The following is a 25,236-nucleotide window of genomic DNA, read 5'->3' as shown; positions in this document are numbered from 1 at the left end:
TATATAATACCGTACAACACAAAGATAATGTTTAGAAAACAGATTATTTCAGCTTGTCACCACTATCTGGTTTTCAAAACAAGCTGGATCTAACCAAGTGTGGCCAAATTCAATGGTTAATTTTGATTTATTAATAAATACCATAAATATTTTTAGATGCCTGCGTAGATTATCAAAGTTATTGAAGTAATAATATACGAGGGTCGTTTGAAAAGTCCGTGCAAAAATAAAAACTACTTAATTTTTTGGGGTAAACCTTTTTTATTTTTCAACATAGTCTCCTTTTAGGCTTATACACTTCGTCCAACGCTGCTCTGGTTTGTTGATCCCTTCCGAATAATAGGATTTGTCTAAGTCTGACAAATAGCCATTCGTTTCTGCAATCACCTCCTCGTTTGAATAAAATCTTTTTCCCGCCAGCCATTTCTTCATATTGGGGTACAAATAGTAGTCCGAGGGAGCCAAGTCTGGAGAATAGGGGGGATGTGAAACGAGTTGGAACCCTATTTCCATTAATTTTGCGACCACAACTGCTGAGGTGTGAGCTGGTGCGTTGTCGTGATGGAAAAGGACTTTTTTGTGGGCCAATCGTGGGCGTTTTTCTTGCAGCTCGGTTTTCAAACGGTCCAATAACGATGAATAATATGCACCTGTAATAGTTTTACCCTTTTCCAGATAGTCGATGAGGATTATTCCTTGCGAATCCCAAAAGAAAGTCGCCATAATCTTTCCGGCCGAAGGAACGGTCTTCGCCTTTTTTGGCGCAGATTCCCCCTTGGTAACCCATTGTTTAGATTGTTCTTTGGTCTCAGGATGTATCCATGTTTCATTCACAGTGACGAAACGACGCTTAAAGTCCTGCGGATTCTTCTGGAACAGCTGCAAACCATCCTTGCAACACTTCACACGATTTCGTTTTTGGTCAAGCGTGAGCAATCGCGGCACCCATCATGCGGATAGCTTTGTCATGTCCAAATGTTGATGCAAAATATTATGTACCCGTTCATTCGAGATGCCCACAGCACTAGCAATCTCACGCACCTTCACTCTTCTGTCATCCATCACCATATCATGGATTTTATCAATGATTTCTGGAGTAGTAACCTCAACAGGGCGTCCAGAACGTTCAGCGTCACTTGTGCCCATATGGCCACTCCGAAAATTTTGAAACCACTAATAAACTGTTCTAATCGAAGGTGCAGAGTCACCATAATGTTTATCAAGCTTCTCTTTAGTCTCCTCAGGCGTTTTGCCTTTCATAAAGTAGTGTTTAATCAACACATGAAATTCTTTTTCGTCCATTTTTTGAAAATCACTCGACTTCCTCGATTCAAACGAATGCCAAACACAAAGAAATAGACCGATCTGGCTGAAACTTGGTGTGTGTTCTTCCAAGAGATGCTACTAACTAAACATAACCTCGATACGCGCCAGTAGTGCTATCTCTCTGACTTTGCACGGACTTATCAAACGACCCTCGTATTTATTTCAATTAATTATTTGCAACTAACGCGATTATTTGCTGGTTAATTCTTTTGCAGCGTAAATTACAATGAACTAGGCACTTAGTTTTTACAAAATATATAAAACTAACTAGTTTTGTAGCTGTAATAATTTAAATGTTTAGTCCTTTAATAATCATCGAAATAATGAAGATAATCAAGTTTTTTAAAAAAGACGCGAATGGTTCGCGATCAGCACAAAGATAAGATAAAACTGAAACACTTAACTAATATTCTAAAAATTTCCAAGTCAGGTACTGTTTATGTGTGGGTAGAATGTATCGATACAAGTAATCGATATAGGTAATTAATCATTGTATAGTTAGCTGGGACCAGCCGCAGGGAGAAATGTGTTACAGGTGCATGGTACAGAACAGGGAGATGTTTTCAAGTGGTGAAGGTAGAACATGTTTACAGAAACCAATACATTCTGTCAGGAAAAAAAGGCCATGTTAAGTTTTGATTTTATTTTACTTTTTTTGTTTTTATTTTTAATCAAAAAAATGGTTAAATAATTAAATTATACTAAATTTAAATTCTAGAACCATTTTAATTAACGCCTGGAAAAGATATTGTTTATTAAAAGAATATTGTTCTTGGCTACTGAATTCATCCAGAAAATTATTCTGTACAGTTGCTTCAATACAATTCCATTTTACTTTATAATTACGTGTATTTCTCTATTTTTAGATGCCAGAACCTAAGTGAATTTACTTTTAAATCAGGGTTGTATTCACCAAATTTAATCATTCTAGCCACGTATAGGGGGCTCTCTCTACCTTAGGCAGCACACAAAAAAACAATTGCAGAAACGTGTGTAACCAACAATGATAATCGTTTTGCCAAAAAATAATAATGTCAACCACTACTGATAACCTATAAACTACAATGAAATCAAATATTTAACAGGAGGTTAATAATAAATAATCAAATCATTTATCAATAAGTATTTATTAAAATAACATTATTTAAAGTTACCATAAATAATATTTCTTATAACAAAATGTTATCGGTTGTAATATAGAACATTTCACATGTTTTTCTGTAAATAATGGTTTGTGCAGTTCACACACCATTTGAAAAAGATAGTGCAGTTTGCATTTTACTGGTATTTATTTAAAATTTATACTTTTTTTTGTTGTCAATGTCACCGTATGTACAAATAAATATTACTTTGTTATATTAGTTCGCTGAACATCAAGTGGTATTTTTTATTAATAATGCGATATGTTTTAAAAAAAAGCAACATTGTTCTTCTTGATTCAATTTTAAAATTATCTTTCTTAAATAATCTTTACAAGTTACAATTTACATGCAGTTAAATTTAATAGATCTTCCCAGCTAATAAAACATCATCAAAACCGTTTTAATTTGTACCAAAGAGCAATTTACTTTCTCCATTACAAAATTGACATCCAAGATTTATAATAAGTACTCGTTTGTAATCTTTACGATTCACCTGAGGCGATCGCTAAGTCTTTCAAGAAAAGATCATGTCAATGAGTTCATTGAATTGTCATGCTTAGTTCATTAAATGGATATTAAAAAAACCTTTGTTTTATGCTGACGACCGTAAATCAGCGTTCATGTTTTTTCTTTTCAAGTTATCTTTATTAATTAATAAATAATTACTAAACACTCCAAACGAACCGTGTTCCACTTATAAGCCTAATAATTTAAAATAATGAACATTACCAGAAAACTGAGTTTACAAATATAATTTTCCTGTTTAGATATGAGTCCCTACGTAATTAGAAACTTATGCCCAATAATATATAATTTCATTAATTACGTGAACGTATTTACGTTCATTTCTGACGTAAGGAGACCATCTTTGATGCTTGCTTCTTTTTCTTAACTTTAAACGACTTTGGTCTTTATTTTTTATTTATTTTCTTTATCTTTATCTTTATTTCCTTCAATTTTTGTCATCTTTGTGGTTTACAATTAGAGAAATCAATGTATCTATTCAGTAATATGAGCCAATCTTTGAAGACGATTAAAGGTTTACAATTTGTCAGCTTAGAAATAAAAAAATAAAATACCACAATATCATCAGATAGCCATTATAGATAACCGCAATCAACTTTTAAAATTAATTTCGAAAGTAAAGTTAACAAGGAGGTAGAGTGGAGAGCCATAAGTTTAATGGTTTCTACACTGGGTACTCAAATGGAGTTCACGGAGTTATTGAAACCAGCTGCCTGCCTCAGCTCGCAGTTCGTGTTCAGACAGTGTTGTGCCTGTGGTGTGAAAACACTTGTTTCCTGAAAAAGGCTCTTGCGAGCGTCAAATACAGAAGTTGACGCGTCTTAATTAAAAACAAACAAACAAAGCGAGAGAGATTTGGCCAAAGTAAAAGTGAAAATGAAATTCTGTAAAAATGTTCGATAATTCCATTCTTGATGAAGCAAAAATTTAATGTCAAACAAGAGCTGTAAAATCACTTAAATCGTCATTCTGTAATTTGGAAAATTTAATTTTATTTTTTCCCTTTGGCCAAACTACATCTTAGTAAATACCAACTTGTTATGGATATTAACAAACACTTTTTTAAATTTGAACTATTTTATAATTTTTTAAATTTTAGGGCACAAATTTATTCAAAACTTTTCTTTAAAAAAAAACAAAGTCAAGTGTCTTATCAGCTTATCAATTACAGAAATAACAAACACAAACAAGGCCACACAATAGTAAACAATTACAACTTCGTTTAATATTTTATAAATAATTGTTAGAGAGAAAAAAAAATAGTCGTTTTAATCCCTGCATTCCGATTTAAAGTTGTTTCATTTTCAATGTTTAAAACTGTTGTTTCCTTTTTTCTCGTGATTTCAGTGAGCAACAATTAGTCTGAGTGAGCATCATTTAGGCGCTCTAAAGAATTCATTTTGGCATTAATTTTGAGGTTATTTTTGTTGGGGAAAAAACCAAACAAACAACAAAAAAACGTGTTCTTGACATCCTAAATATCTAAATTTATAACCGTTTTTGTAAGTACAATTTAAAAAAAAGAAGATATTTTAAAACACTGATAAATAACGTTAATGTAAAAAATATTAATTCGAGTTGATAATTCAAAATAGGCAAATTATGTCGAACAAAGTCAGTTTAAAAACATGTATTAGATTTATGGAAAAAATTGTTCTACGAGGGTCGTTTGAAAAGTCCGTGCAAAGTCAGAGAGATAGCACTACTGGCGCGTATCGAGGTTATGTTTAGTTAGTAGCATCTCTTGGAAGAACACACACCAAGTTTCAGCCAGATCGGTCTATTTCTTTGTGTTTGGCATTCGTTTGAATCGAGGAAGTCGAGTGATTTTCAAAAAATGGACAAAAAAGAATTTCGTATGTTGATTAAACACTACTTTATGAAAGGCAAAACGCCTCAGGAGACTAAAGAGAAGCTTGATAAACATTATGGTGACTCTGCACCTTCGATTAGAACAGTTTATAAGTGGTTTCAAAATTTTCGGAGTGGCCATATGGGCACAAGTGACGCTGAACGTTCTGGACGCCCTGTTGAGGTTACTACTCCAGAAATCATTGATAAAATCCATGATATGGTGATGGATGACAGAAGAGTGAAGGTGCGTGAGATTGCTAGTGCTGTGGGCATCTCGAATGAACGGGTAGATAATATTTTGCAACAACATTTGGACATGACAAAGCTATCCGCAAGATGGGTGCCGCGATTGCTCACGCTTGACCAAAAACGAAATCGTGTGAAGTGTTGCAAGGACGGTTTGCAGCTGTTCCAGAAGAATCCGCAGGACTATAAGCGTCGTTTCGTCACTGTGGATGAAACATGGATACATCACTACACTCCTGAGACCAAAGAACAATCTAAACAATGGGTTACCAAGGGGGGAATCTGCGCCAAAAAAGGCGAAGACCGTTCCTTCGGCCGGAAAGATTATGGCGACTGTCTTTTGGGATTCGCAAGGAATAATCCTCATCGACTATCTGGAAAAGGGTAAAACTATTGCAGGTGCATATTATTCATCGTTATTGGACCGTTTGAAAACCGAGCTGCAAGAAAAACGCCCACGATTGGCCCACAAAAAAGTCCTTTTCCATCACGACAACGCACCAGCTCACACCTCAGCAGTTGTGGTCGCAAAATTAATGGAAATAGGGTTTCAACTCGTTTCACATCCCCCCTATTCTCCAGACTTGGCTCCCTCGGACTACTATTTGTTCCCCAATATGAAGAAATGGCTGGCGGGAAAAAGATTTTATTCAAACGTGGAGGCGATTGCAGAAGCGAATGGCTATTTTTCAGACTTGGACAAATCCTATTATTCGGAAGGGATCAACAAACTAGAGCAGCGTTGGACGAAGTGTATAAGCCTAAAAGGAGATTATGTTGAAAAATAAAAAAGGTTTACCCCAAAAAATTAAGTAGTTTTTATTTTTGCACGGACTTTTCAAACGACCCTCGTACATAATTCAAGTGAGGGAAATCTGTGGATGGTATTAGATTCCTTCAAAGAATCATTTCCGTTTAATTAAATAGAAAGCACATATTAAAAGGCACTCCAAGCTCTACAAATAACAAATTCAGACAGCAAAGTATTGATTTACATCATAGTTATGTAAACCTATTTACGGACTTGAAAGTAGTAAACGAATCAATACAAATAAAATCCAGGAAATATAATCCAAAATGCTCCAATCAAATTTTGTTAAATTCAAAGCTCTGTGTGTAAAAAAATTGTTTTTAATAGCCAATTTAAATAAGATGGTAACAGATTTAAAAAGTTGATAATAGATTCTATTAATTTACGGGATCTTGAGTTTCAGTCAGTTTTTACCTATCGTAACCATAGAGACAGCCGCGAGCGTTTAGAGGCGATGCCGCAAAGCTAATACGTTGTACTGAGTTCAATTCCTGGTCAAAGCCTTGAATTAAATTAACCGTTAATATGAGAATTTAATAGTAAAATATGTTTGCTACGACACCTAATTTAGGTGTGCAGTTAGATGTGAATCGTGCCAGAAAAAAATAAATTACTTAAATTTTGCACTTTTTATTTTAATCAATGGAACCAACCCAAGTCCGGAGAGTTTCTGGGAGTAATCTGGGATAACGCAACCGTCTACGTAACAATAGTAAACAAAAGGTTCTCGGTTAGTGCAACAAAAACTGATGGACTATAATTTCATCCCAAAATTGTGCCTAAAGGTTTTAAGAAACATATATTTGCAGTAATTGCCACTTATTGTCAAGTTTCTTAAAGAGAATAAGTTATTAGTCAAAACTAGAAGTATTACGATGTAGATCATGAATTAAGGCTTTAAGTATCTGTGATATGTTTTGTAAATTCAATATTATTGGCTAGTTGTTGCGCCTGAAGTGCTTATATTTCGAAATAATTTAAAGTAAAATGCAGAATCAATTTATTCTATGAAATAAACTTAAATTCACTGAGTTCTTATCGGCTTTTCAGAATTATTAATGTTTGGATCTGCTTTCCATCTGTTTTCTTGAAAGGATACCCAAAAAAATTCATCGCTTAGGATTTCTCAAATGACGAAAATTTTAGATTGTTTTAAGGAAAGAGTTTTAAGCTGCGGATCCACTGTACTATATCTTCAGATATTAAAGTAATTTCAAAAGAAGAAAGTAGTTAGTCTTTCTATCTCTATCTCTCTCTGGCCAACTCTTAGTCTAACACTGCCGACCTCCGGGCTCACCACAACTTGCGCTCTCAGGGCGGCGCTACTTGGCTGCCGCTGAACTTGCGAGTTCTACAATAGATTCTAGTGTGGTGAGAATTGTATGTGGTTGGTTGTTGGTATTAGAGCGTATATGTTGGACCAGTTCATGTTGAAATGATTCATTGAGCTAGATATAACAATATCGGCCTAGTGAGAGAGAGCCCCCCCCCCCCACGAGCTCCCACACACGTACACACAGACAATTAGTCCTCCACTGGCTGAGTGTGCGTGCGAAGGCTAGCTTGCCTCCAACTTTCCACTGAACCAACCAAGACTAAGTTATTAATTACCCTCTGCGAGAGAGCGCAATAGAAAGAGAGATGGACGGAGAAATATTAGAGTGAGCTCTCCAGGTTAGAGACAGAGCCAACCTGAGTGGAAAAGAGCAATGTCCGAAGCGGTGCCCATAATTCATCCTTTATATTAAAACATAGGTAAAACCCTTTATTTATTGTTTCAAAAAAAAAGTAATATATCAGTGACCCGGTTTTCACTGAGACGGTGTGTGGTAGCACAACAAAGCTGGGGCCTACTGTCACCCGACCCAGGACAAACGGTAACCACTAGTCCTGCAAAAACCCTTCAGCCGGTGGAAACCTTGTGGTTTAGTATTGCGCAGCCTGACACAACTGGCGTCCATATGCTGCCAGTCTTATTGCTCAAAATGCTGTTACAAATAGAAAAATTGCTACTAGAATATTAGAACGGTAACTAGGCTCGATATTTCTATTGATTTCACGATAACCCAAAGAGATTGGGCTCCACTAATTAAAGAAATGAAATAAATGTTTATTGTTTCCATTTGAAATATCGAAAGAAATAAATCATGTTCTTCAGAACATAAAACTACAATGTTCTTAGTAAAAGGAACTGTTGCGCATTGGTCGCAAATGAATCTGAAGCGTGGTCAAACAACACAGCCCGAATATCAATCATGCACTACTGTTCTTCTCGACACTGAGTTGAGGAAGGAAATGAATTCAAGTCTCATTCGCCATTAAGTTTACAGAGAAATTAAAAGGCAAAATGAGGAGCCTGTTCAATGATAAATGAAAGGATAAAGGAGACGTAAATCTATTCTGGATGAGTGCGTTAATTGCACACCTTATGATTGTCCATTAAGGCTAACCTTATCACTGGACAGAAGACATAAAGTCTTTCCTATGCTTAAAACTTTTAGAAGAATGAACTATTGCATGCTAGAAAAATGATGATCCAGGTAAATTAATAAGTGCTTTTGAATTTGGCCACTATGTTGCGACAAAAGGAAATCATCTAACTATTCGCAATAAATTATTATTTTTAAGTCGCATCCACATCATTAACACCTGAAGCCTTTTTTATTGTGCTTTCTGCTTGAATGTTTTTCTACAGGTAAAGACAATAAATGTCCTTCACTGGACAGAAAACCTGTAAGAGACACTTGGAAAGAGAAAATCTAAAAGATCAGCCTGCCCAGCTTCCTGAAGGACCACTAGTTAGTCTTTTCTCTTAAGTAGTGATTTATTTCCATATTTTCGTCTTTCAATTAAACTGATTTCACAGGCAAAGTTTAATAAATCAGTTTTGAGATGTAATCTACGACCAGAATAGTTGGTAGCACCATGGAGGAGATACGAATGTATAGAAAACTAAAATCAGGGATTCGTAAAAGTTAAGATTTTTGTCATAAAACTTTTTCTTTTTTTTAATCTTTTATTGTAATTTACCACTGCAACGGTTGTTGCAACAAGCAAATATGGTGAAAGAGAAAAGAAATAAAAGGAAATCATGAGTGGTGCCACTCCAGTAACGTGCTTAAGATAAGAGAAGATCACGAGGCCATCTTCTCTTCAATCTCCTTAGAGGATTACCTGGTAATGTGGAGGAAGATAGGTGTTCTATGAGAGGGTTAGGATGAGCTACTGTAGAGGAATGAAATTTGATAAAACGAGTGTTAGCAAGATCTGTAATGAAGGGGATTTTGACGTCATTATGGATAGTGAGGTTAAATACATAGATCGGAGCGTTAAAAAGTATTTTTGACTGTAATGTCTGGAGGCGTAGAGAGTTGGAACGCTTAGTCGATCCCCATACTTCGATGCCGTATGACCAAATAGGTCGCAGTAACAGTAGTTATAAGAGACTTTTGCTATGTAGGTTAAGTTTTGAACGTTTGTCAAGTAGTCTGGCGAGAAGTTTGTAGCGTCATAGAACTTAAAATTAAAAAGAGGCTGGAAAATGACATAAGTAAAAGTGATTTAATGCCTAATTTAATCTGACTCAATCTAATACAATTATTGGTTGAGATTTGTTAAAATGAAACCAGACTTTTTTTAAGCATAGAATGGATATAAAAAAATGAAAGTAATTATCATTCATTAAAATTATAACTATAATTAATTTTTTATCATAATTTTTAAGTATAAAAATTAATCCTTTTTCATTAACTCGATGATAGGACGCTTTCAATAATGATTTATTAGTACATGGTAAATTTTGAAATCAGGCCAAAATTTGTGTCGTACTCTACACTGTAGGCTGGAATGAGCAGAGTTTTGTTTTGCAATTCCAGCTGGACAAACGGAGGAAGTGCTAGTGGACAAGATATCAGCTGTAGTATAGAGAGGGACTGGCTACCGAACTCACCAGTGAGTAATGGAAGTGGTTGAGCGAGAGACTCTTGTATTTCAAAGTACGAAACTGAACTGCACAATTATTTGGGTGTTTTATGTTTGTTTTGTTATGGGTATACGTATTATATCCTAGGCAATACAAAGCTAACGCCATGACCTCACAATATATCAAGTGCAATACGTCATCCAAGCTTTTATATCGTGAACTCGGATGATGTTTTCACCGTTGGCCACTCACGGTTATTATTTTTATAGAAAAAGTAATAATTTATACTAGGCATTCAAAAAGTATATCACAGAGATTTTAGTTTTTTGTCCAGGACCGGATTCTTGCGCCCATTCGACTGCAGGATAAGAACGGAAATAGGTACGGCTACAGTCCTACGAGCAGGCTTCCGTTATGAGTAAATTAGAGACAATTTATGGGAATTTTTTGAGAATAATAAAAAAAAAACCAAACAAGTCAATCGTTATAAACAGAAATTATTCCTCAAAATTTCTTAAATTATTTATTTAATAAATTTTTGTAATGGCTAGTTAACAATAAATTATATAAGAAGGGCTAAACTTACCAGATTCAGCCCTTATTACACATTAAACTGATTCCAATAGCCCATAAATGGGGTGGCAAGGCGAAAACCCTAGCCTAGTATTCGCTGAAGAGCTGTCGATAGCCGACAAGAAGGCTGGAGACAGAGGATTGTGGAGTAAACGGGATTCCAGCAGATCTAAATCGTAGCCGCAGCTAATACCTTTGCTCTGTTCGCTATTATCCGCATTACCATCATTCTTTTTAATCATTCATCACTGATTATTCTTTAGAAGGATATTATTATTTATTATGAATATATATTTTCTTGCATTTACCTTATTTTAACTTCCATTCACTCAACCCTTTTACACAACTTTTACGGTCTTAACGTCTAGATATTACTCTCTCATTAATGATTTCTCTCTCCCTATTCTCCTCCTTACACAAGCTGTTTTGAACTAGTTCTTTAAGACAACCGTAGCTCTACAATCGCTCAATAAACTAGGGAACATTCCAGTTGGAGATTCTGAAGAGGTTGCTCCTGGGTAGTTTTATTATTTTTATTATTATTTTATTATTATGATTTTTGTTTGGCGCATCAACCACTGGGTTATTAGCGCCTCATTCTCTTTCCACTCGAATTTATTCCTCAAAGTCTAGACTGGCTCTTGCCCAAAAAATACCGGGCATCCGAAACAACGCCTTTGAATGGTCAAAGGCGGAGAGAGCCAAGGAGGTAATGGTATGATGTTCCTGACTTGCTCTCTTTACCATCGTATCTAACGACAGGGAGAAGTCAGCTTAACATTTTGCACCATTCTTTGGCTATTAATAGCGGATTACTCAAGAATCATTTTACCTAACCTGCACAAAATGAGCACTAACTATTTCGCAAATAAATACATTCACATCAGAAAATACATTAATGTTTAAATATTATCGTATACATTCATAATAATAAATACATTTATACCAATAAATACGTTCTTACTAATACACACACGCTTTCTACATTCACTCTGGAGGAGTGTACTTGATATTCCTCTCCTTGCTTAAGATATCCTAACCTAACCTATCTAAATTTTATTATATGTGTAAATCACTATTCTTCAAAAAGACAAAGTAGCTTTCCTAAATAAGGGAAAACCTCTTTTAATTATTTTATTATTATTATTATTATTATTATTATTATTATTATAAGAAACATATTTTGAGCCTCGACTCCAAAATTTAGAACGGATAAAATCACAGATAATAATAAGAACAACATTTACACTGATACCCCAGCATTCACTGGAGCAGTATGATCTAAATCCAAGGAAATTTTGGCCTAAGTTATCACTAACGAGCTTAAAAAAGGTTGCAGCAATAGTAGCGCCCCCCAGGAAAAATGAAAGACGTTAAAATGACAGTTTTCTTTTACGAAGGTAATAATTATTCCGGCAAAACTTATACTTAGTCTTCATATCCTGTGATTTACGGTTTTCAAGAAATATAAAAATAAACTAAAATCGATCTATACCTAAAAAAGGAAAAAAAAAAGAAGAAAAACCAGTGCGATTAGGGCCGTAAAGAAGATTAATGGTTAAGTTTTAAGTCACTACTTAAAAAGTAAAAAGTAATAGAAAAAAAAAAATGTCCAAAGTAACATAAGTAAGCATGAGGTAAACAAATTTATGAAGTCGTACTCTCAGCCGATAAAAATAGTAATTCTTTCTAAATACATTGTCAGACTGGAAAGACGATGTACGTTCAGGCGTCACGCAATGTTGTGGAAGTGAGTTTATACGTTTAGAAGTAGAAAATTTTAAGGTTTAAAAAAGTGGCAAATGAGTAAATATTTTGGAACTAATTTTGAATTAATAAATGGTCGATAATTTAGATGAGAGAAAGTTTAGAAACTAAATAATAATAGCTAACATATGTTCTGTAATTGCCTGATTTAATTTATAAATACTGGATCTAGTTTGCTATTTCTTCAAAACTCAATATTACGTTTCAAGTTTTTGAAATATTTATATTATTACTGTTGAATAGTTGACTAGAGTAATTTCAACTGATCAAAATGGATAAAAATAAAAGTTATGTCTACCTGTTCAGGATCCTTAATTGTCCTTAATTAAGTGGGAGTAAACTCCCATTTTTATGTTTTGGACGTCGACATCCACAAAAGCTATATCCAAATTCATTCAAAATTTCAAATCAAATGACAGTTCATAAATGCAAATAGGTTCATGCAACAGCAATTTGAACGATTGCAAAATATCTCCTTAGTAGAAGTAAGAACCGGATAGTACTTTAATGTAACATAGGGAAGCTCTAACCACCACTTATTAAAATAGGGCTAAAGATTTACAGAGTTAATAGTAATTAATACTATAAGAAATTAGTATTAGGTATTGAAGGTCAATAATTCCTTAAATGCAATAGAATATAAAAGAAAATGGTAATATGACATCAATTTCTATCTAAAAACAGTGAAAAATGCAACTTTTGTACTAGTGAAACATAATGTAGGAGCTCGTTGTAGATTCGTGGTTAAAAGGTATTTTCAGATTGGAAGAAACTGTCAGCCAATCAGAAGTAGTAGAGCAGGCCCTTTTTATTGTCTAGTATGATTCTTGAATCGCATTGGCTAAGTTGAAAATAGGCAAAATGGTGATCAGTTTTTTGAGATTTGATTGGCTGGTATTTACCTACACTCTTTCGTAACCTTCCCGTGTAAATTCCAAGACGAGCTCCTTTACTATCATGTTCTTCTGATAATAAAAGTGAATTTTACTTCAATTTCAGATAGAAATTTTAACAAATTACGCAATTTTGTAAGCTTTCCTGGGTTTTTACGTTTAATTCATGACTAAAGCTTTCCATTAGACCAAACTTAAATTAAATCTGAGTTTTTTTTTATTTTATTTTAACGATATATTCAATGAAAGCAATAAATGTAATGTTGAATTCAAATATTTAACTTCAAAACAATTTTCACAAACCGTACAACTACAAAAAAAAAAAAAAAACAGCTTATTCAAAACAGAATAATAGTTTTATGCTAATTTTGATATTTTTTTATTTTCAGGGCGCTATTTTGGGCCAAGCATCTATTGGAACGATGTGAAAAAAGCAACAATAGAGAATAACTAGCCGAAATCTACTCAAGCAATTTGGTCATGAAAAGGAAATAATCTTGAACGAGAGATATAAATCATTGACGAGAAGCACGCAGATGAAGTGTTACAAAGTAGTCGTGCTAATAAGCGGTTCTGTGCAGGAAATTACACGATTAACTTGAAAAGGAATACTCGCTGAGTTAAGTGTGAAATCAGCGAAGGTAAGAGATCCAGCCGGCAGTTACTGTTCCTGCATTTATTATTCAGGGAATTTTTTGTTTTTTCAACTTAATTAAAATAGAATGTTGATTGGTTTAGCAAGCAATCAATTTTATATTTTGTGTTAGAAAGATCAAATTTTGAATTTCAAGTTGATTGAAAAAGTGTTGGTTCTAATTATTTTTTCTTTTTATTCAAGAATTGTACAACTAGTCAGTAAAAAAATATAAAATGTACATTAATGTGTGCGTTGACTTATAGACAGCACTCATACACTCGCTTAGGGTACGTTTACAACGGAGCTGTGAGTATAGATGATAGCAGAGATGATAACTGATAGAGTAAAATATAATCGCTGATTAGTGTGCACAACGGAGCTGTGATACATGCAACATGCCCGAGTAGTGAAGAAGAGTTTTTATGTTCACCAGCAACCAAATGGTATATTTAAAAAAAAAAAAATGTAGAAAATATCATGTACATACCATAAATAAAAAACGAAGTACTTTGGGCGAATTTCACTATTTATATAAGGAACTTAGAAATTATCCGGATCGTTTTTTTGAATATGTGAGGATGGGTCCAACCACATTTGACTAAATTTTAGAAAAAATAAGGTCAAAATTAAGAAAAAGTAGGAAAAATTGTCATGGAAATCCTATAACTATAGAAGAAAAACTAGTGATAACTCTGAGGTAAGGTTATATTGAGGAAAAACAAATAAATACACATAAAAATAAATGTAAGCACGATTTAAAAAACAAAATATTGTTTAAAAGTAAATAATAAAATAATAACCAAAAATAATGAGTAAAGACAGCACTAATTAATTTTTCTACCTCCATTTTGAAGCTCCGATACTTGAGTTCAGCTAGCAGAAAAATGAAAAATTCAATTCTATCATCTATGCTCGTTTATACCAGCGAGTATGAGCCAATAGTCGAAGCTTCGTTGTGCACGCTCACATAAGAATGTACTAGGTTATTCTATAAGCGCTGATGCTTCACTGCTATCATCTCCGCTATCATCTATGCTCACAGCTCCGTTGTGAACGTACCCTTAATTTCAAAAACGGAGGCCATTCAGTGCTACTGTTTCTCTGTAGGTATAGCGTTTAAATGGTTGCGCGGCCAGTGGCCCCTAAATGTCTAGGAGGGTTCGTGGGAAGAGTTAAGGTTGAGAGAGCTTGGATAAGTGGATTTGAGTTGAATGCAACTTCAGATAAAGGAATTTGGCTTTGGAGGAAAAGAAGCGTATTGGTTCTAATTTAAATTCTAGGTTTGATGTTCTTTGAAATCTTCTTGTTTAGGACGAAAAGCTACAGACAAGCAGGTGAAGTTTAAAATAAAGTAGTTCAAAGGCTAAGTCTCAACATCTCCCAAAAGGTTCGTGTGGCTAAGGATGTTACTTCTCAGGGAGGAAAAACCAAGGCCTGTGAGCTTTACCCAGGAGTCACTCTCCAGAATTAAGAGTCTGATTAAACGGACGGGTCTGGAGAGCGAGCTCTAAAGTCGGGGAGCCACAATAGATCCAAAGGGGTCGCAGTGGCGTAGGCCTTGAGGTCGCCATAATTTAATCTATTCTAAGTCTCAACATTTGAGACAGATTGGAATTCTACTTCTAGGAGGGGACCCTTAGGGTTGAAAAGATAAGAGCACCATTAGGCACTTTAATTTTAATAATAATGTAATAAAGAATCGAAAAATTCAATAATTAATAACCAAAAAAAGAATTAATCATTTGGGAAGTGAAATAAAAAAAAAAATAATCACCACATTCTGCAAAATATTAAAGCCTGTGGGGTTGAGGGTCGAGAGCTAAACAGGATGTAGCTCTTATTTTTTTTTATTTCCGGCAAACAAGTGGACAACGTTAAGGACGTCATAACTGGGCCGTCAACAGTTGAATGATTCAGTGGCCAGTGAGACGCCAGCGACAAAACGGGTCCCTATTTTATATTCTGATTGCCACCAAAAAAACACACAAAACGGTATTTAAAAAAAAAAAAAAAAAATACAATAAAAACTTAACAATGATACAAAGTAGGTTATAAATTTGAAAAATGTTTACAAATCTATAGTTTGAGTACGCCATATCGATATAATCATTTTCAGTATCGTATAATTATCGCTGAGATAATTTTTAAAATCAAATTTCCAATGAAAACGTTTTATTCCATGAGCACTTCCTTTACCCACGGATTTCCCTTAATTTCAACGTTTAGAACTCCAGTTATAAACAATTTGTTTTTCATGTCAAGCTTTCAACCTGTAGAATTATCTGCAAGGCAGTGGAACATTTTTAACGTACTTAGTTAAAAGTTATGACTGAAACTGGCAATCAACCGTTATGATGGTTCAATCAGACAGCAAAAGAGATGAATATAGATATCTGTTACTTTCATTTCAACAATTATTCTATAAAAAAAATTTTTCTGGCTATTTTGTGCAAGAATTAAGGGTCCCCTCTAAACTTCCGTTTCAGATTTTAGTATAGTATAGATAGTATGGCACACTGGTCTCTTGTGGAAGCTTAAGAATATTTTACCAGCCACGTTATATTTAATCCTAAAATCTTACTTGTCCGACAGATACTTCCGAGTGCAAATAGGATTTTCTTTCTCCCCACTTACACCTATCGACGCTGGAGTTCAACAGGGCAGCATTCTGGGTCCAATTCTTTACTCCATTTACACTTCAGACATACCAACTCATCCTAACACCACACTTCTCACATACGCAGACGACACCGCCTTACTGTCCACTAATCATGATCCTGTACTTGCTCACAGAAACCTGCAGTCACATCTCTCCTCCTTAGAACAGTGGTTCAAGAGATGGGCTATTAAACTTAATGAAACCAAGTCTCAAAATATCACCTTCACTCTTCGTCGCATTACTCTTCCTCCAGTCATCTATAACCTAACACCTCTACCAGTAGTGAACGTTGCCCGCTACCTTGGGCTTTACTTAGACCGAAGACTTTCTTGGAAACCCCACACTAGACTAAAAAGAACAGAACTAAACAGACGCTATCGACTACTTAAAAGACTCTTGGACGATAGATCTAAACTCTCTCTGGACAACAAAAGACTGATTTATACTTCTATTTTAAAACCCATCTGGGCGTATGGAATAGAGCTGTGGGGTTCAACCAAACGCTCCAATCTCCAAAGGATTCAATCGCTACAATCTAAAATACTTCGAACTATCGTAAACGCTCCATTTTATGTCTCCAATCTGACTATACACACTGACCTTAACATTCCTTTTGTCACCCAAGTTGCTAAAACACGATACAGAAAACTCCACTTCAGCCTGCAATCTCATATAAATCCTCTAGCTCAAAATCTTTCTTCTAGAACTCTACCTGACAACCCGACAAGACGTCTTAAACGTCAGTGGCCTCGTGATCTCCTCTCAAGTGAAGAGAGTGACTAAACATATAATGTTTTGGAGTGTTACCACTGGGTAACTTCTCCACTCATTTACTTCGACATGTTCACTGTTATCATTGTTACTTATAGCGCTAACGCGCTGATTGTAGCACAATAAACGCACAAAAAAAAAGAAAAAGATTTTAGGAATATCGAACTTTATATATTTTAATTAAAAGTATATACCTATGTATTAAAAAATCTAAGAAAATGTATGAGGTGTTGAAAAATCTTAAGAATTTTGTGAGACAAAATCGTGTGGGAATCGATTCAAATTTCTGAACGTCAATACTTTCCAATACTCCTAAGACACTGGCATTGCTCCTGGATCGCTCCAAATATTAAGTAATGGACTGCTATAAATTCTACAGAGATCTCCTACATAGTGAGGACATGCAGTTTAAAAAAAAAAACAAAAATATCATTTTTAATTAAACATTTATTAAATGCAATTCTTCAACTTTTGTCACAATAAATCCATTATTATTTATAATGGAACCTACGTAAAATGAATAAATCTGTTGGATTTCGCCGAAATAAAAAGATTACAGAAACTACAATTAATTAGAAATATAATAAATAATAATTACCGTTATGAAGAGGTAAAGAAGAGAAGCGGAGCTCTGCCTGTGGGGGCAAGCTCCCCCCCTATATACCTCTCTTGCCCCCCCACTACTACAGAAATCTTAATTTGAACATAGCTAATAAATAACTTTTAGATTTATCTTCCTCGGCTCTCCACTTGCGTACATCTTATATACTATATATATAAATATAGCATACCTTTTTGGAAGTTTATAAGGAGAAATAATTCATACATGTCTGTAAATGAATTTACGTGTTTAAGGTGGAATAGACAAATAACCCCAGTCCGTGGGCCTCTTTAAAAAAAATTATTTTTTGGAAATGAAAAGTTAATTTTAATATTTGAAAATTATAGCAAAATGGTACATAAAAATATCATCTCGGTTTGTGTATATTACGGACAAACTGAAAAAAAAATATATGGAGTTATTTTTGGTGTTGAACATTTATGAACATTTAGTTGGAATGTAGAAAACACATTAAATATCTCTGCACTTAATCGTTGCCTTCGGTCAATAACTCAAATGGTGAGTTCCCAAGATATTCTTTGAATAATAGTTTTTTTTATAAAAAAAAAATTAAGTCCTCGTACGATGAGATGTGAATAAAATTGAGTAAATAATCAATAAAACTGATTGTTAGCACTAGACTGATGATTACTAAATGTTAATAGTAACAATAATAAAATAAGTTTTTAAAGAGCAGTGATATCAATATCTTGTCTGTCACGATCCTGTGATAGACCATGTAGTCTGTGTCTGAAAACTCATTGACAGTGATAGTAGATACTGTTTTCTTTGTCTGAAAACTCCCTGACCAGAAATAGATACTGTTTTCTTTATCTGGAAACTCCCTGACCAGGAATAGATACTGTTTTCTTTGTCTGAAAACTCCCTGACTAAGAAATTGATGTTGTTTTCTTTGTCTGAAAACTCACTGACAGTGATAGGTACTGTTTTTTTGTGTCTGAAAACTCTCTGAGCAGAAATAGATACTGTTTTCTTTGTCTGAAAACTCTTTGACGAGTGATAGATAGTTTTCTTTATCTGAAAACTCTTTGACGAGTGATAGATACTGTTTTCTTTGTCTGAAAACTCACTGACAGTGATAGGTACTGTTTTTTTGTGTCTGAAAACTCTCGGAGCAGAAATAGATACTGTTTTCTTTGTCTGAAAACTCTTTGTCAAGTGATAGATACTGTTTTCTTTGTCTGAAAACTCCCTGACCAGAAATAGATACTTTTTTCTTTGTCTGAAAACTCCCTGACCAGAAATAGATACTGTTTTTTTGTGTCTGAAAACTCTCTGAGCAGAAATAGATACTGTTTTCTTTATCTGAAAACTCTTTGACGAGTGATAGATACTGTTTTCTTTGTCTGAAAACTCCCTGACTAAGAAATTGATATTGTTTTCTTTGTCTGAAAACTCACTGATGAATGATAAATACTGTTGTTTGTATCTGAGAATTCACTGATAGATACTGTTTTCTGTGTCTAAAACTTACAGCAGCCAAAGATCAATCCAGTTTAACCACCTTATTAATCATTTAATTTATTAATATCCAATAATTTACAAAGAATATTTTCTATTTAGGTAATTGCTGAAGCGCTAGTTAAACAAAAATTTCTGCCTATAGTCAAGAGTTGTTAAGAATGAAGAGTTCCATAGTTTCAGCCACCATTGTAAAGTTCCACCCACTTCACGAACTCTTGGAGGTTGCTCAATCTTTAATAGGTTTTACAAATTGTCGATAACAATTCAATAAAAAGCAATGACTCTATTACTTGTTACTCGCCACTTATTACCACTAAAATCGTCAAGTTTAATTCCGATATCTCTCCAAACAGAACCTAAAAACTCTCCATCAAAGAATTTGGGAACGTTACTCGCGTTCAACAGCCACCAGCAGAGCGCTCTTCGTTCTACATTCAGCCATGTAGCAAACCTCGAGTTATAGTAACGAGTTATATAATGCCGTTACTACATTATCCATCACCATGCCTGTTCCACTTACGCTACACAATTTGAGTTAAATAATTTTAATAAATCATACTTCCTAATTCGGGCAAATGAAGAAGCTAATTATTTATAAATTTCTCAAGAATGTCTCCTTTTTTGGATAAATTAGTTGTAATTTACAACATGGATAAGAAAATGGAAATAACAATGTAATGGTAGCAACTAATGGCTGAATTAAAAAAAAAAGTACATTAAAATAAAAAAAAATTAATTTCAGTAATTAGTTCCGTTAATAGTAACATAATACTGTAGTTTAATTCATATAAAATATAATTTTATTTTTAACAAGCTGCAATGGCCTCATAAATTATTTATTACTCCTTAACTTCTCTCAACGATTGATCAAAGAAGTAAAGGAATTAAAATTACTTCGGGGCTTAGGTAATTTTATCTAAGTAAAACTTTGATAATTATTGAGTAAATTTATTTCAGTGCTTTTCATCTGCCATTATTAGGCGTTCTTTTTTCCTTTTTATTTTTATCCATTTTTACAGTTTCCTGCTTTCTTGCATCTTCAGAGACTGAATCATCAGGATTGTATAAAGAAATTTGAATTCCACGTATTAGGTTTTTTTCAATATTGTCGCCATACTAATAATTGTTAATCTCTGAAGATTAAAATTCGAATCAAGTCAGAATCAAGAACAAAAATGCTTAGAAGTAGGGAATCTCTCTTCTTAGAGATCATCCAGCATTGCAAATTCCACTCAGTGTTCATTCGAAATAAGTATAATTAATCCGAGAGGTTTTTTTTTTTAAATATTTTTACAAATAATTAGAATTTTGAAATGTCAAATTAAATTGGAGAGGCAAAGATTTGAGAAAAACAGTGCCAGCAAAGGCCTAAAATGAGGTTTTGAAGTGGTATATCCACACTGTGCCTGTCGCTAAGACAGGTTTAGAACAATGGAAACAGAAATTAAAGCGATTAGAAGAGATGACGAAGATTGCTGGCGTACAGGAGGTGATTGCATAAAACCATGATGATGGGAAAAAAACTTATACAGCTAACATATTAATGGAATTTAGAAATTGAAATATGTGCGCCTTAAAAGACTTAAAGTTTGGAGGATCAGATGATCAGATTGACCACAAACTTCAAAGTAACCTGCTTAAGGGTAAAATTAAACATTCAAGGTGCTTTAAATCCAAGGCTAAGGGCAAAAGAAGATGGGCTTAACCGCAAAGTATCCATACATCAGTATTTTGACACTTTCCTCAAGACAAAGTAAATTTAAGACATGTAGAAAAAAAGTATAATACACGTTAGAAGCATGCTTGGTCTATGTAAGCCGCATGGATTAGACACCATTATTCAACTGCTGATTCATTGTGAGAAACATGCCATTCATGGCGATCATAACCGACAACAGAGCTCTCATAATGTCTACACTAATTCCTCTTTCCTTGTTATTATTTTTTGTAAAATAATTTATAGTAAGTACTCATTAAATGGTTTATTTACTAACAATGCCTTCCTTCATATCATAGATAGAAAAAATAATTTATTAAACGACCCGGCGACATGCGATCTTCATAAACTGCACTTGTTAGTGTAACGATAACTCAAATATTACAAAGCTTCTATAATTAAAAATGCAGTCGAATAAGAACTTAAAAAAATAAATAATTTCTATTTAAATTCAATCAGAATAGCAATTATTAAAACTGTTTAAATCTCTTTTCACAACCTTTTTTGTTTTATTTAATTTGGTATTCCAACAAGAATTCAATTAATTACAGAAATATTCATTTTAAAATATCTGTGAAACCTAATTTTAAGTAATGATACAAAAGACTTATTTATGTAAGTATATTAAAGCCAGTCTGGGCTTATGGCATCAAACTGCGGTGTTCAACCAAATGCTCAAATCTGCCAAGGATCCAGTCCTTGCAGTCTAAAATTCTTCGCTCTACAGTTAAACGCTCCTTTCTACGTCACCAATCAAACCATTCACACAGACCTAAACATTCCTTTCGTCACACAAGTTGCAAAAACACGTTACAGAAAGTTCCATCTTAATATTCAAACACATCACAATCCACTGGTACAACATCTATCACTTCAGACAACACTTTCAGACGTCTTAAAAGACAGTGGCCTCGCGATCTCTTCTCTGATGAAGAGAGTCAGTAGAATGTAGAATGTTATTGGAGTGTTACCGCTGGGTAACTTCTCCACTCTGATATGTGTGAATGTTATTTATTGCTATCATTGTTGCTTATAACTAAGGAACGGATTTTTATGTATTTAAAAATGCCAAATATTTAATTAAAATATGCATTTATTTTCGTCAATTATGTGGAAAATATGTGATTTTCTTAAAATATTTTCTGGAATATTTAAGTAAAATGGACATTTTTTTTTATGAAAATGGAATTTTGGGGGGGGGGGCAAGTTATAATTATTTATACAAGAAAAGAAAATTTTTACAATTTATAATAATTTATTAGGAACAAAATAATTTGTTTTTACAAGTTATAATGATTTACACAACAAAGAACATTTTTACTATTTATAAAAAGATGTGTTAAATTTTCAATTTTGAAAACTTCACTCTTCGAAATTGTTTGCAACCACATGAAATTTCAAACGTTGAAACGTAAAGTGACGACGATCTGGGCGTAAGATGGACTTGTAACGACTAAAATCCTTTGAAATGAGGATTTTTAAGTTTGTGGAAAGGGATATCTGCTCTAACCAAAGCCCGACACAGATCTGTACTCAGAGTAGACTTACTTGATGATGGAGATGTAAGGAAGGCTTGTTAGGATGTTCTCTCTTTCTTTCTGTTTTTATTCTCTATGTGCGATCCGGTGGCAATATGTTGGGTGACTTGGGAACGTTGAGAGCAAGAAACGCGCTTGTCACAAGCTGTGTAGTACAAAATGTCTCCATCACTTCGAAAAAGTTCTGCTGGAAACTCGCGAAGATATTTAGCAACCAGTTGTTTGTTTGAGGCCGATGTTCGTGGCATTTCACCCAAAAAAGAATACATAAGTGACCGAACGAAATGAATTGGACACTTCAACGAACGAGCTGAAAGAACAGACAACGTCAGACAATTTCAAAGAACTAACAAGTGCCCGTCACTGTTTAGCAGCATTCTGTGTAAATTACAATAACCATTGTACCCACTGTGGTTCACAGTTCCTGTCAACCACTTCCCAATTATGAAAATATGGCCAAAATGAAAAATATGAAAAAATATGTACATATTTTGATTAAATATGTAGAAATATTTATTTATTTTAATCAAATATGTATAAATATGCGATAACATCCAAATATGTGGAAATATGTGAAATAAAAGTAGACTCAAACGGCTTAAAAAGTGTCAGTATGAATACTTCTAGTTGAAAAACGTCTGTAAATTGCCTAGAAAAAAATCTGTAAATACATACGAATCCGTTCCCTACTTATAACGCAAAATGCGTTGACTGTAACTGAATAAATAATTAAAAAAAAAAAGTGATACAGTTATTATTGGTTGCCATGGAAACCTATTCAGTTATAATAAAGAAGAGGTTTTGCACCTGTATTTCGGAATTCCCTCTATCTACTTTTTCTCTTTTTTTTACTAATTTACGAGGTAATTTTGGGTCATCTTTACCATGACCCAAATACAGCTATTGTGTCCTACATTTTGCTGTAGCACTCCCAAATGATGAAACTATTCATCAAGCATCTATATTGTTTGAAGCCATCCGTCAAGCTATAGTTAGAAGCAAGTTCATGAATTGAAACTGAGACATCATTAATTGGCTTCAAATTTTATTTTTATTCGTTTTTAATTTCCACAAAAACAGCTTAAAGTTTACAAATAATTAATAAATAAATTACTATCAATATTTTAGATTTTTTAACATTGTTTTAATTACAGAATTTACAATATTAATATTAATTTACTTATTAGAATAGAGACAAAAAAAACTTTAAAATTGAAATCATCTCACGCGATGTTGCTAATATGCAAGCAGTGTGCAACCAACACGCAATGCAACTTTCATTTATATTACAGCTTATTTTTACTGCTTTTCTAATTTTTTCTGCGCGAGCATCTTTTTTAGAATTACTTTGTTTATGTATAGCGTAGAATCAATAAATCAACGTACATTTTAAATTATTATTAATAAAACATTTTTACTGTCATAAATTATTAAAAAGATTTTAATAATAAACAAAACTTGTAATTTATATATTTAGATTTGACTTGTTTTAGGAGTAGTTAATCAATCTAATTTGATTTCTGGAATACGCTGCATTTACAACAGATAGCCAATTTGGCAAATTGACGGCCCAGAAACATTCTCCTTGAACCAAAAAAAAAAACCTATATTTTTAGCAAGAATTCGTTTTTGTTCTATGAAACATTTTTTCCCTGTATTTGTGCCTGTGTGATTACTGCTTGCGGTGCGGCGAAATTCTATAACACCTAACTGCTCACTCACTTATAATATACGGTCATTTCTTGCTAAAAATTTGTATTCTGGAAGTAAATCGTACTGCACGCAAGTTCCGCACGCATCTTATACCCCGTTTCCAGCTAGGACATTCATTGCACTATTAATTTAAAGTAATTTTCTCTGCACCTCTCTGAGCTTTGCGCTGCAATACATTGATGAGTGATGTAATAATATAATATTTTTAATTAATAAAAAAAAAAAAGAAGATACGTGGCAAAATTGAGGAACAAGAAGTCGTCTAGTTATTTAGGCAGACTTGAAATTAATTACAGGTTAGTTTTGCATGACACAGCATCCAAGGTAGAGGGGATAACTTAAACTGAGGTGAATGGCCTTTAGAAGAAGTAAGAACGAAGTTCGCAGAGTAATCAGCCGGTTGAATTCACCGCTAAGAAGTAAGAGAACACTTCATTTCTCATTATAGAGTCCATTCCACAAGTTTTACTGAATGCTGAACACTCGGTTTCCAAGAAAAAACAAAAAAAAAAAAGATGCGTGCATCACTAGGAGCACGATGTGACGAAGTCTTCAAGGATACGATGAACGTACAAGAAAGATGATCTATTACCTTCAGAGATAAAACTGTTGAAGTTATTCATAAATTATGGCAATAACTGTGAAACTGGTTTTCAAACTAAAAACTCATAAAATATTTTTTTTTAGTTTGGATGCCTAAAGAAAGAAGGACCAATCTTAACTAGGCGATCAGCATCAATATTGGACATAGAGGGATCACGACTAGCAGAGAAGAAGGTACGGGACAGATACTTCTGAAAGATTAAGTGCCTATTATTTTGACCAAAATAGACAAACTAGAATAACCTATCATTTAAAATATCCAATTATGTCAAGCCAGCGGTATATAAGGTAGGGCCAACGACTGTTTTCCCAACAGATGGAACATCCAATGCCACCATAAGGCAATGAGATAATAATTTTGCATCAATTTTTTACCTTCCCTCTAACTACTAATTACCTTGCCTTAGCACACTAATTTAGAAACGTTTATTTTGTGCAGAAACATATTTTCTA

At 33.8% G+C, this 25,236-nt stretch overlaps 1 protein-coding gene across 1 annotated transcript in view; it reads right to left on the bottom strand.

Moving 5' to 3' along the window:
- The window catches only part of LOC141453154 (homeotic protein antennapedia-like), a 1,160,806-nt gene that overhangs the window by 1,033,592 nt on the left and 101,978 nt on the right, over positions 1-25,236 (bottom strand). The gene's annotated exons all lie outside the window — the stretch shown is intronic.

The sequence above is a fragment of the Rhodnius prolixus genome, unplaced genomic scaffold (assembly GCF_049639745.1).
Source record: "Rhodnius prolixus isolate KJV_2025 unplaced genomic scaffold, Rpr scaffold_3, whole genome shotgun sequence".
NCBI lineage: Eukaryota > Metazoa > Arthropoda > Insecta > Hemiptera > Reduviidae > Rhodnius > Rhodnius prolixus.
The sequence above is the reverse complement of the archived record's forward strand: the minus strand, read 5'-3'. Positions and strand labels throughout refer to the sequence as shown.